Raw genomic sequence first — 13,332 nt, forward strand, 5'->3', positions numbered from 1 at the left:
CCAAAGCTCATTTAAAATGGAAGACTTTGGTCTGATGAATCGAGATTTAGGGGCCACGAATCCTCTGGATCTGATGGAAAAAAAACTATAAGACTAAAAGACTATGTTTCCTTTTTCACCAGTGGTTAATCCTCCAATCAATCAATCAATCAATCAATCAATCAGACAGCTAATTTCTCCTCTACCTGTATCTTATTTTTCTTTGTACTGCACTCTACTGAGACCCTTCCCCATTTTGCTTAAAACTACTCTTTTTTTTTTTTATAGCTTATTGAGTTATAGGTCATGTGATCAGTCAGCTGACTGGATTTGTGGTCCTGCTATGTGCCCGAGGACAGGAGAAACACAGCATCATTATCAGCAGGAGTGTTTTCCGTGCTCTCGAGTGTCTCCTGGGTTCAGAATGATATGACCTCGAGGATTCACTCATACATCCACAATAAACAATAAAAGATATTATTGTATTACTCGTCTCTGTTACACCACATTTAGTGGCTCATCCTACATTCTCTCATCACGGAGGTCGAGTCATTTACATGTCATAAAAGTATTGACCGTGTCTCTTCTCATTTAGATGCAGAACTCACACGGCCGTGCTTTTACCATTGGTGGGATTGAACAAAAACAACAGAAAATAGATGAAATATTATATATTCGGCTGAGGTGTGTTAAGCAATCTGTTCTTGTGCTTTACACCCAATTATATCAGTCGTGCAAATAAACAGAAAATCTATTAAAAACCTACCCTGATTCAGCGTGTAATTACAAGAAACTGATCTGATAGCTGAAACAGAAGCGACAGTCACTCTAAAGACAAATGAACCTCGACTAAATTGGTTCTGTCCTGAAACGCATCCACGGATATATCTCCAAAACGTCATCCTCTCCACCCTTAAGTTTCCTCTTGCGGCCTCGCTTTTAGTTCCCAAACCACTGACACCGATGTGTCATTGTTCATCCAATATAGAGGAGTAATCCGTTTAACTCTGGAGTCATAGTCGATATTTTCCTTTGGAAATAATCCAATTAAAAAAGGAGAATTGGAAATCTTTTAACCTCTCACCTGTGTCACAACATCTGCTTTGTCTTCTTGCTAATTTGGCCGAGACAACAACCCCGTTTGGGTTCACCGGGGTTAAAGGAGGAAAGAATAAGTGAATGATTTCTAAAGTGTTCATTCTTTGTCCTGAACATGAGGAGAAAGTAGTATTTAGGTGGCATCACCGTCTCGTTCTTTGAAAACTTTCAACTGAACCCTCGAGTGAAGTAAAAATGAACAAAAATCAAAGGAAAAGTATTCAAAGTTGATTAAAATAAGCTATATGTTGTCCAAATGTCACAATGTCCCACTTCTGCATCAGTAACACAAAAAGGATGTTCAGGTTGGAGGTTTCCTTTAGCTAATTTGAGTTTTTAAAGTCATTTTGAAGCTACGGGAACCCATCATAAGGGGGGAGGGGGCATCTGTTGCCTTTGAAAACTTCAGTGAAGTCCAGGATTTATCAAGTTGATATGCAAAGGATTAATTAGGACATACATGGACTCGTCCACCAGCCGTTGCATCACTTGGACGTAACAATTCGTGGTGTGAATAAAAGTAGAGAAAAAGGTCAATAACGGCATGCGGTCCCTCAGAAGGCTGTCCACAATCAGGTTCCCTTTGTGAGAGTTTTTCTTTATTTAAATAGCTTAACTCCAATTAAATCCAATTTAATCCAATTACAATCAAAACAACATTAAGATCCAAACTCGTATAGCGCTGATTCATAATAAAGTTGCTGAGCAAAGTGAGTTTTTCCCGTTTCCTACCAAAGAAAAAACAGTAATTAAATGTAAATAAATCAAATGGAAAGGGTGTATGCTAACTCGTAGCATTGTATATCTAAATCTAAACCCAATTGTATAACCTATAATAATAACAAAAATGTAGTCGCACTCAAATATTTACCCTAAGAATTCTCTGTAATCAATCTCAAAAGAGGAAATGTTTCTGATGTATGAGCAGGGAGGGGCAGCATTTATCATCACTCTCACACTTCTACTGTTTTTTGAGGAAGTTCCTTGACTTAAACAGAGGTAGTAAAAGCTCTAGTGTAAATACACTCTCACATGTAATGGTCTTAGTGCCAACTACTTTGCCCCGAGGTATAAGTTTAACTTAGTGGTGGGGCGGCCGGGCTCAGGTGGAACCCCAAAACGCTCATAGATGTATGATTGTACAGAAAAGTTCAAATCTTATGTCATGTGTGCTTGTGTGGATGAGAAATGCTGCTTTGTGGAACCTTAATAAGGTGAAAAGAGGCTATATAAGTGTGGAATATGGTTTATAACACAAGATAAACAACAGCACAAGTAGCCCATGTCAAGATAAAATGGTCAAAGCTAATAGTCATTCAACAATGTTTATTGCAATTAGAGCCAAACTCCTGCACGTTATCAAGAGATTTGTTTTTTAATCACATTAAGACGTTTGTGTCCTAATTTTATCCCAAAGAGCCCCTTTTAATGCAGGGGTGGCTGGATTTTAAACTTACAAACTTACATCTTTACAACAGTGAGAGGAAGCAGCTTGGGGAGGGGAAAAAAAAAAACATAATTGGAATCTTTGCCAAACTAAAACCATAAAAACTAAAAGTGTCCCTCAACAAGTTTCCCAAAAAATCTGTGTTTAGGAGTTCCAACGCTAAGCTAATCAACGCGAGGCCTTAATAAAACAGCTGTGGCGAGCTTGAGACTTTCCTCCAGAACATCACTGCTATCATGAGACTGAGACTGTGTGAAAATTTATGGCTGCTCTGAGGCCAGATAAAGATCTGCCTGAATGATGCAGCCGAGAGCAAAAAGACAAGAACACTTATGAACTTTGCATCACATTCCACACATGCAAAGATCTGATTTCCTTGTTAAAAAAAATCCCTTTTAGATTTCTCAGAACAAAAATGTTTCCTCCTGTCCCTCAATTCACCCTGAAGTCTGTCACATGCCAACAAAAGTGAGCAACCGGCTGCAGAAGGCAGTCGACAAACAGACACCCCGCTGAGGTTCTCGGCTTCTTACCTCTCAGTGGTTCCTCAGCTGATTCAACGGAGTGAGATCCTGAGGGAAATACGAGGCGTCCAGAATAGCTGACCAGCAGCTCCGCATTTACATCCACCAACTGAGTGAGTGACCGGGTGGGTAGGAGGCGGGATCACTGGCTGACTGGGTGAATGACTACCATTCAGCTGGAGGCAGCGGAGCACAAAGCCACTCCCTTCACTGAGCAGCTGACTCGCTGCCTGGCTGCAGGGAGAGATGGGCGACTGGTTTAATCGCACTGTCTGACTCTTATTGTGCTTAACTTGCTGACTGCATTTCCACCTAAATGACTGACAGCCCGACATGCTAACCAACTGACAGGAAGAATAACCGATTAACCAACAAATGACTGACAAACCAACTATAATCAACAGGTTGAGTAAACTCCGGACTAACAGAACACAAATATATATCTAAACTGAAAAACTGATCAGCTAACTGTGACTAACTAAACTTATTATTAACTTAGATGATCAAAACTCATTAAGGTTTGACAAACTAATCAGTTAGCCCGAAGATAAGCTGACAAAATGACTTATTAAAGGAGAACTGCTCTATTTTCAACATTAAGCCTCTTTTCTGAGTCGTCTGCAATGTTTTAGAACCCCCCTCACCGCTTTTTTGATGTTTACAGCTGTTTCCGGTATTTGCCTAATTTTGATTCTTCTCAACCTGCTTCAGAATGGCAAGCATGGTGCATATCCAAAAAGGTCCGTAAAAGCACCATAAACGTCCGTTTTCAAAATAATCAACTCACCGGAGTGGTTACTGGTGTGCACTGGTAATCCAAATCAAATTTCGTTGCGAAAAGTTGCTCCTGTCGTGTTTTATTTGACATTTTGTCCTGGATGTTCGTTGATATTACTCCGCCACCGCTAAGAAAATAGTGCGAGCATGAACGAGCTGCCAAAGAGACTCAATTATCAACTCGAAACCGCCCAACAACCAAATAACATGCTCAAAGAATCCTTGAAAAGCAGACCAGGTAACTCGCAGATTAACTACGGTAAAATTGGTCAACTCATAACAGTGAGCCTGATAAACTTTACAACCTACCAGTTGACCAAATAACATGTTACCTGGCTAAATTACCAGCAAACTGAACATTTACACTAGACTCTAGAACCTTCACTAACTAACCAGGTGACTAACCACAGCAACCAGAGGTGGGTAGTAACGAGTTGTCCTCTTACTCCGCTACATTAGGCTACAATGAGCTGGTTACTTTTCTTCTTACCTCTTTGGTATTCTACGCCTCATTATTTTTACCCCCCCGCGTACGCCTCATTTTAATGTTTTATTCTGACAGAGAGAGAGACTTCCGCCAAAGGCTCTACCACCTGACTGTGTTCCACCAATCAGACGCAGCCGTGCAGTCTGGTCACGTGACCGTACTCGATCTCAGCGGCGGGACGGGTTAGCTTTAGCATTAGCAGTCGTAGCAAACAAACAAAGAAACAGATGAAAAATGTCAGAACCAACGGTGGGAAATGAAGACGCAGACGAGGCCTCATACTGAAAGCATGTTTACCTTACAAAGAGTGAGAAACAGCAGCTACATTATGTGTCTTCTGTGGCAACCAAAACAAACGCACATTTCAGCAGAAACTCAACATCTAACTTGAGGAAACATGTAGCGCTAAGTTTCCTAAACTCGTTTTTCCCCCCATGGATAGGTGAATGTTTGTTTTTTAGGTTACATATGGGTTACATATGTTTTAAACATTTCCTAAGTCTCTTTTATTTTTTTAATTTACCTGGATTATTTTAATTTAAGCTATTTTGTAATTAATTAATTCATTTTAATTTATTTTATCAATTGGATGAACTCTAATTTGCCTAAAGATGATTATTTAGTATTTTTGTCTGTCTGATTGAATGCTTGTGTTAACAAATAAATCAGACGTTACTCAACAGTTACTCAGTACTTGAGTAGTTTTTTCACCCAGCACTTTTTTACTCTTACTGAAGTAATTATTTGGATGACTACTTTTTACTTTTACTTGAGTCATATTATTCTAAAGTAACAGTACTTTTACTTGAGTACAAGTTTTGTCTGCTCTACCCACCTCTGACAGCAACTAACAAAAGATCACAAGTTAACTGACAAACTCATTAATTTGCACAGGTAAAAGTCTAGTTGTGTCTTAAATTCTCAGACTGGTTTCTTACCTTGTGCAGTTTTTATGTTTTCCTCTTTCTTCTGCGCTACTTTCTCTGTCTCTGTCTGTTTATATGTGTAATGAGAGGGTGGGGCTGTGCTACAGTAAGCTAGCTCTGAACACACACACACCCTTATCAGTTACTAAGTGTAGCGTCGCCTTCGGGCATGTTGGTAGAGGAAGCTGATGTGCGTGTGTCTGAGTGTGTGCAGAAGTGGAATAAAAGAGTAAAACAGGACGAGGGTAAGAAATTATGCAGGATCACAGCAGGTAAGAGACTTCTGTGCGTCTTTGCATCTCATGCAGGACATGAATAAAACAAAGATGGCTTCGCTGACAGCAAACAGCTGAGACTATTTTCACTTTTAATAAAGAGGCTTAATCACTGGCGACATCCGCAGCTCAGAGCGAGTAAAGCAAGAGTTTAGACCAAAGGAGAGGCTTCGTGTCCTGATACAGGTGTTGTCATGATTTAGAGACACAATGAGACGCACATGCCTAAGAAGACTAAGAAAGACTAATCCGTCACTCCTGAACGCCTGTCAGCGCTCTGCTGGCTGGAAACCGCTGGAACTTCATCAGAACCTTCAATCCTCCAAAGTGATGATAACAGGAGGAGACACCAGGGAAGCAGATGGAGGGAATACAGAACATCTGATACATCTCAGCTGCTTTTTACATTCTTTTTTTAAAGGGATAGTTCGCCTCTTTTGACATGAAGCTGTATGACATCCCATATCAGCAACATCATTTCTGAACATCTTCTTACCCCCTGCTGCGTCCTGTGAGCAGAGTTCCAGCCTCGTTTTGGCGTTGACGAAAGTAGTTCCGGCTAGTTGGCTGGGGTTTAAAAAATAAAGCGTTTTGCTTCTCAAACAATATGCGTTCAACAGAGTAATACATTTGCATCACAAAATCGTTCTCCAGGAAAAAGTCAGACCTCACAATCGCTTGGCGAGCAGCAAACACCGTAACAGGCGCGGCTGTCGGCAGCAGGCAGTGATACGAAGGGAGAGAAAATAGGGCCAAGCGATTGAGAGGTCTGACTTTTTCCTGGAGAACCATTTTGTGATGCAAATGTATTAAAAATCTTTCCTGCCACATGCCATCATTTTGTATAATAATAGTTAACCATTGTTCTGCACTAATTGTCATTATGGTATCTCAATCTCGCACAACTGCATTGTTGCACTTTTTGCTGTACATTTATTTTTATTTTATTCTTATTATTTTTTATTTTATTTTTACTGTCTGTATGCTGCAACTGCGAAGTAATTTCCCAGCTGGGATGAATAAAGTAGTTCTATTCTATTCTATTCTATTACTCTTTTGAACGCATATTGTTTTGAGAAGCAAAACGCTTTATTTTTTAAACCCCAGCCAACTAGCCGGACTACCTTCATCAACACCAAAACGAGGCTGGAACTCTGCTCACAGGACGCAGCAGGGGGGAAGAAGATGTTCATAAATGATGTTGCTGATATGGGATGTCATACAGCTTCATGTCAAAAGAGGCGAACTGTCCCTTTAAATATGACTTGGTGAGAATTGAGCACATCATTCAATGTGTTTAACGGGTTTGATGACTTTGATAACTATCCCTTTTACATGGAATTGCAACACTGGGGCAATTCGAAGTGTTTATTAAAAGATAGAAGTAGCATTAAAGAGAGAAAAGTCATTAAAAGATGGTAAATTTAAAGTCCCCCTCAGGTAAAAATCAATTTATTAGAAGGCAACCTTTAGAATTGCTCTCTGGTTGAACAGTCACAGTCAGATATTATAGCACTGGCCAATGTGTAGCGTAGCAGTTTTGGAGGAGAAAAGGTGCCGTCCCCAAGGTTTTTCTTAAATATACAGTTACTCTTTAGACAACCCAGCAACAAGGCCGGAGGTCAAAAAGGGAAACGTTTCTGATGCTCCATCTAAATGGGGTGGTGTTTCACTCAGCCACTCGTTAACATAACATATACGTCCCTTCAGTGGTACATTTAAAGGCAAAACGTTGTCAGTCGTATCTCCTTAAACGCTTAAACGCTGCATTTTTAAACAGAGTGACGGATGTAAAAGCAACGTTTACACATGCATGAGAGGAGAGATGTGGCTGGAAATGCTGGAGAAAAAGCTGCTCTCCTCTCTAAGCTGATCTCATGTCTCCATGCGTTCAGACGGTGAGGAATCGTGCGGCTCACGTTGGTGACATTTAGGTAACGTTAAGGCCACCGAACCACAACACTGACAGCTACCAGGACGGAGCAGGATCCGTCACTGGCTGCAGGGAAACACAGACAGCAGGGTGTATTAATAAGATGCATCAGATCTCTGTTTGTTTAACATGATTTCTGGGCAGATGATGCCTTTTATCACCACAGACCGTCCTGCTCATTTCCCTGCTTACACCTCTTCCCTGAGTGTTATTGCAACCCTGTGTCCAAATTGTTTTATAGGTTGTGTGTGAGCCTATAAGGAGATTTCCACTACAATGCCATGTCTGTTTTTTTAGTGCTGCCTGCGAGCCCGAAGATGACCTTTTCCTATGCATTAAGAGCATTCCGTAGATTCTCCGAATCATCGGATATCATGTGGAAGTGTGTCGACCATCCTGGCTACTCAGTGCCATCACAGCCCTTCTCCTGTCACATGAAAAGCTGAACTCTTGTCTCATAACTAAGCAAACTGTATCCACATAGAAAGGACTGGCAGAAAGCTTTATAACACGCCGAGTAATAGCATTCATTGTAAATAAATCATCATCCCAGCAGAGGATGTTGCTCTGATAGTCAGATCAACATCAACTGCTGTTTGTAGAAAAGCAGATTTTTCACATTTTATCGTGTGTGAGAAGTACCAACTGTTGGATTGAAAAGGCGCTTACATAGGCTGTGTTTGAAACCACATACTTCTCCTACTAACTTTAACTTTTTTTAAGTTCCCGGATGCATACTAGATTCTCTGAAATGTTGGGTATGCATCATGAGGTTACTACTCATACTCAAACTACCCAAGATGCAACGTAACGTGACGTCGCCGATCGTCATTTCCTGTCAAAACGGCAGTTTCAAACTAGCTACAACGAGGGTAGGTTCACTTCCTGTTTTCAAAACAAAAGCACCAATTGTACCGTAATGGCTTTCCCTATGATAAAAGGCAACGGGTATTTTATTTTGTGAAAATAACCGGAAGTGCATTGCTCACTGCGGCTAGCTTTAGTAGCGCCGAATTCGTGGGAACAAAATTCAGACATCCCAAGTCTCCCGGAAGTTCCGGGAGTCTCCCTGATATTGATAGTTAATCACGGATGCCCGCGAGTCGGATAAAATATCCCGGATTTTAGACTATGCGAGGGAGTGTTTTTTTTTTGTTTGTTTTTTTTCAATGCGAGTGAGAGCGTGCAGGCAATATAATAACTCGTGCACCATGCGCGTTTCGACTGCGCAGGCACGAGAGAGAGAGGGGTGTGAAACCTGTGCGTATCCGTCCAAAGCGATGCTCTGTTCAACCAGCGTTCAGGGCGACTGCTTGTCAGAGGGCGCGCTGATTGGTTTAGTCAGCAAAATAAGCCAATAACGTTCGTTGTGGGAGGGCTTCGATTTACTCTCTGACAGTCACCTAAGTTACCACTCAAAACTGTGCATCCTGCCAAATGGCAGAGGGTGAATCCTCGAGTAAAAAACGAAAATATAAGACTCATTTTACAGCAGAATATACTAAAGCAGGGGTCCCCTACCACCGGGTCGCGGACCGGTACCGCGACATTCCAAACCGGGCCGTCAGATTGGGGGAAAAAAAAAGAAAATAAATAATAATATTTTTTTTAAATTAAAAAAAAAATACATGGAAATCGGGAATTCTTTCATTTCACTCGCTAGATTCTATACTTGGAAACTGCATAGATTGCATTATAGGAGGCCGACTGTGCACGTTTATTTTTTTCAATGATGACTGTCTGTCTGTCGTCATATCCTAATTTGTAAAAGCGTCTGCTAAATGTAATCTCTGTTGAACATAAAGTAAAAAAAAAAAAAAAGTAAACACAACCCAACCCCCCCCCCCCCGACCAGGCTGCAGGAACATATTGCAGAACCAAACCGGTCCTTGGTGCTGAAAAGGTTGGGGACCCCTGTACTAAAGTATACCCATGCCTAGTGAAGGTGAAGAATGATGACACCGTGGCGAGGTGCACTGTATGCATTAGTGACTTCAGTATTACCCACGGCGGACTTAATGACTGTAAAACATGTAAAAACATGTGGAGGTAGGCTAAGTTGAACGCGCCATCATCTGCATTTTATTTCTGTAGGCTAAATGCTGTTATAAAATAAATCAAAACGTATCAAAGACTTATTTAAAGTATCAAACACATTTAGTTACTAAATTGTGAAGGCCTATATCTAACTAGCCAGCTACAGTATCTAACTATCTATATCCAGCCTGTCTAAGCCTTTAAAAAAATCCCCAATTTAATATAGGGCCGGGGGGGGGGGGGGTTCGACAAGCATCTCCCTGAAACGAGTTTTTGGAACTCGGGATGTCTGAAAATTGTAAACAGCCGGTATTTTGTCAGGTTTTCAGCACGTTGGGGATCTAAACGACTACTTTCTCGCCTGAAAATGTTTGAAATGTTGCTAAAGTTTACAGAGTTTAGAGTTTAAGAGAAATCAGCTTCAGGCCGGCTGATTTCGGCTCGGGCAGGAGCGAAATGCATTGTGGGTAAACGCTCTGCATACTGTCTGATCGATGAGTATGTAGTATGAAAGTATGTAGTATGCAGTTTCGAACACAGCCATAGTCTGCTGGAAGCCAAGATGGCAGAATCACGGGAACACTAACATCCCTCCATATCATGAACAGTTCAGCCGTCCATTCTGCTCCACATGACTTGTTTAATCAGAACCTACACAGAGGCTGGCCGATGAAAGGCCACTGGACCAAACAGTGGAGCTACTGAGACATCACAAGCTCTCACATCACTGAGATCAATGCACACTTTTGTTTTTCCTTCAATCCTCCTCAACCTGAGTCTTTAAAGAGACTTGATACGGCAAATTCGAATGTCCATTATTGGGGATTCTGTGCCCACAGTGGCACCAAAAGTTTGAGATTCTGCCAGCTCACACTCTGGGAAATTTCCAATCTATTAACACTCATTGGATAATTGTAAAAAGGGCAACAAGGGCAAAACCAATCAGCTAAGACTTTGACATGAAACATAAACACGCTCCAATCGGATGACAGCAATTCCCGCAATTACCGGTGAACCAGAGAGAAGCTCTTAAAAATTAATTGGTAATGTGTTGGATCGGTCTCGGTGGTAAATAACAAAGACACACAGCTGTCACAGAGATGGAAATGAGAATATACTAACAAATTGCATAAAGCAGCACCACAAACACACAGAGAAACAGTAAGTTTAACAGGGTCCGCTGGTCACACAGCAGTAATTACTGCCATCAGCTTTGACAGCAATGAATGGTGGGAATGCTTTTATTTATTTTCTTTGTGGATTAGTGTGGAATCATTCTGTCAGGGTTGTGTGAGTTGAGGGTGAAGGGAGGACACGGATGCTGACTTTTCAAAAAATAAAGGTTGATTTATTAACAAAAAACAAAGTGCAAACAAAAGGCGCGGCAAAGCCGGATTCAAAAAACGTGACTATGAAGAACAAACAAAAACTCTTGGCATAGCAATAAATAAATACTTATCTTGGGAAGGGACGAGGAACATGGAACAAACAAGGTTTCTTGGCATGGAGAGCAAACAAGGTAGGCACGAATGGCAACAAAGATCCGGCAAACTAAGAGGGGAGACTGGAAACTAAATAGGGAGTGAGAGTGATTGGAGAGTGAGTGAGGCTGAGGGAAAAAACACAGGTGAAGTGAGTGAACTAATAAACAGAGTGCAGGGAAACTAAGACATGACTAAAAACTAAACATGGACTGAACACAAAAACATAACCTAAAACATGAAACTAAAAACCAGAGTCCATGGGCGTGACACATTCTCCATAAAAGCCTCACATAGAACTTGTGTCCCACCCCCAAAAACAGATGTTCTCTTTCAGGAAACATCTACCTCTCGCTCTGGCGTGAGGAAACAGTCGAACCAGATGTGGACTGTGTGCTTTATGAAAGCAGCACAGAAGAGCTGAAGCCCGTGGGCGGAGGTTTCCCTGCTCAGCAGCTGACTGAAAACTAAGAGATGCTGTTGCTAGGAGACGCAATGTCAACGACATACGCTACAAACACGACGTCCATCCTTGTTTACATTTAGTGGCTCGTGTGGATGTGTGCTGCAAACATCCGTACTTCGATTCTTCCTGAAAACGTAGATTTTAGACATCCAGACCGGCACTTTCAGATACACACATTTATGTGCATCTTTACACGTGCACATCTCTGCATTTATCTTTTTTATTACTGGCCATCAAGATGCTCAAAATCAAACTGCTGTTAAAAGATGTTTTTATAGTGCACAGCCTACTTTATCTAATCATTTTCCTCACCAATGAAGGCTTATAAGCCGGCAGAGGTCCAGTGATAAATGCTTTGGCCTCACTGACTGAAGGCTGATTTATGGTCGCCTACAGAGACGCTCCCGGAGACGCTCTCTATCTATCCTTCGAGGCGATGGAGACTCGCGGAGACCACAAGGGTTGTGATTGGTCGGCTAACGACATCATTTCCAGAATCATTTTTCCGGTTTAGCTCCTTCCTCTCAGAACAATAACACCGCCATCTTTGAAAGAGTTTACTGTGTGCCGGTCAACATTTGGTCAAAATTATTTGCATTTCAACATCAACAAGCTCCAACTCCAACAACAGTCTTTCTCTCTCGGTCGCCATCGTTCACTGTGAGGAGTGGAACGGAGCCGGAAGGTGAACAATGGCTGTGTTCGAAACCGCATACTTCTCCTACTACTACAAAAAAAATTTTGGGTTAGTAAGCAAGTTTGAGTAAGCGAGAAGTTCCCGGATGCATACTAGATTCTCCGAAATGTTGGGTATGCATCATGAGGTTACTACTCATACTCAAACTACCCAAGATGCAACGTAACGTGACGTCGCCGATCGTCATTTCCTGTCAAAGCGGCAGTTTCAAGCTAGCTACAACGAGGGTAGGTTCACTTCCTGTTTTCAAAACAAAAGCACCAATTGTATGGTAACAGCTTTCCCTATGATAAAAGGCAACGGGTAATTTATTTTGGGAAAATAACCAGAAGTGCGTTACTCACTGCGGCTAGCTTTAGTAGCGCCGAATTCGTGGGAACAAAATTGTAAATAGCCGGTATTTTGTCAGATTTTCAACACGTTGGGGATCTAAACGACTACTTTCTCTCCTGAAAATGTTTCAAATGTTGCTAAAGTTTACAGAGTTTAGAGCTTAAGTGAAATCAGCTTCAGGCCGGCTGATTTCGGCTCGGGCAGGAGCGAGATGCATTGTGGGTAAACGCTCTGCATACTGTCTGATCGATGAGTATGCAGTATGCAGTTTCGAACACAGCCAATCAATCAACGACTTTCACGATAGACGTCACGAGATTGGGTCGTTTAACGTAGCGACGCCTACTGATCGGGAGGTGAACTGCCTTGTGTATCCGACATCCCGACGGAGAACTTCGAAAGGACGGAGAGCCTCTCCGTGACCACGGAGACGGATTGACGGATAGCGACGGAGAAGCATTCCGAGGCCTTGAGGGTAACTTCAGCAACGGGTGAAAGAATCCTTCTCCAAAACATTCAACGACAACAACATCCTACTTAGTTGCAGTGCATGACACAGGTGAGGAAAGAGTCCGTGTACGCTAAGGCCAAAACAAAAAGTTCAACTTTCTGCTGCGCAGTCATCTATCACATCCTTCAGATTCAGCAAACCACTCTTTTTTTTTTAGTTGTGGTGTTTCAGCAGCAGGTCTGATGGAGGGATGGATCCTCCCCAGAGCCCGGACCTCAACATTATTGAAGCAGTGTGGGATCATGTTGGCAGAGAACTAGGGCTGGGCGTTAACTCGTTATTATCGCGTTAACTCGTTAATTATTTAACGCCGACCAATATTTTATTACGCATTAGCGCAAGTTTTATTATTGTAAAAGTC

The 13,332-nt window shown here is 41.8% G+C and overlaps 1 protein-coding gene across 3 annotated transcripts in view; it reads right to left on the minus strand.

The window, feature by feature from the left end:
• The window catches only part of rab27b (RAB27B, member RAS oncogene family), an 82,057-nt gene that overhangs the window by 33,349 nt on the left and 35,376 nt on the right, over positions 1–13,332 (minus strand). The window contains exons 1-2 of one of the 3 annotated variants that reach the window (XM_075455212.1): positions 5,251–5,271; positions 3,058–3,282 (exon numbers count right to left, since the gene is read on the minus strand). The exons of 1 other annotated variant lie outside the window; for it this stretch is intronic. The gene's annotated coding sequence lies outside the window, so the exon portion shown is untranslated. Of the gene's footprint in view, positions 1–3,057; positions 3,283–5,250; positions 5,301–13,332 lie in introns of those variants that run through there. One more of the 3 variants, XM_075455213.1, reaches the window with a different exon arrangement.

Source organism: Odontesthes bonariensis, chromosome 22, assembly GCF_027942865.1.
Source record: "Odontesthes bonariensis isolate fOdoBon6 chromosome 22, fOdoBon6.hap1, whole genome shotgun sequence".
NCBI lineage: Eukaryota > Metazoa > Chordata > Actinopteri > Atheriniformes > Atherinopsidae > Odontesthes > Odontesthes bonariensis.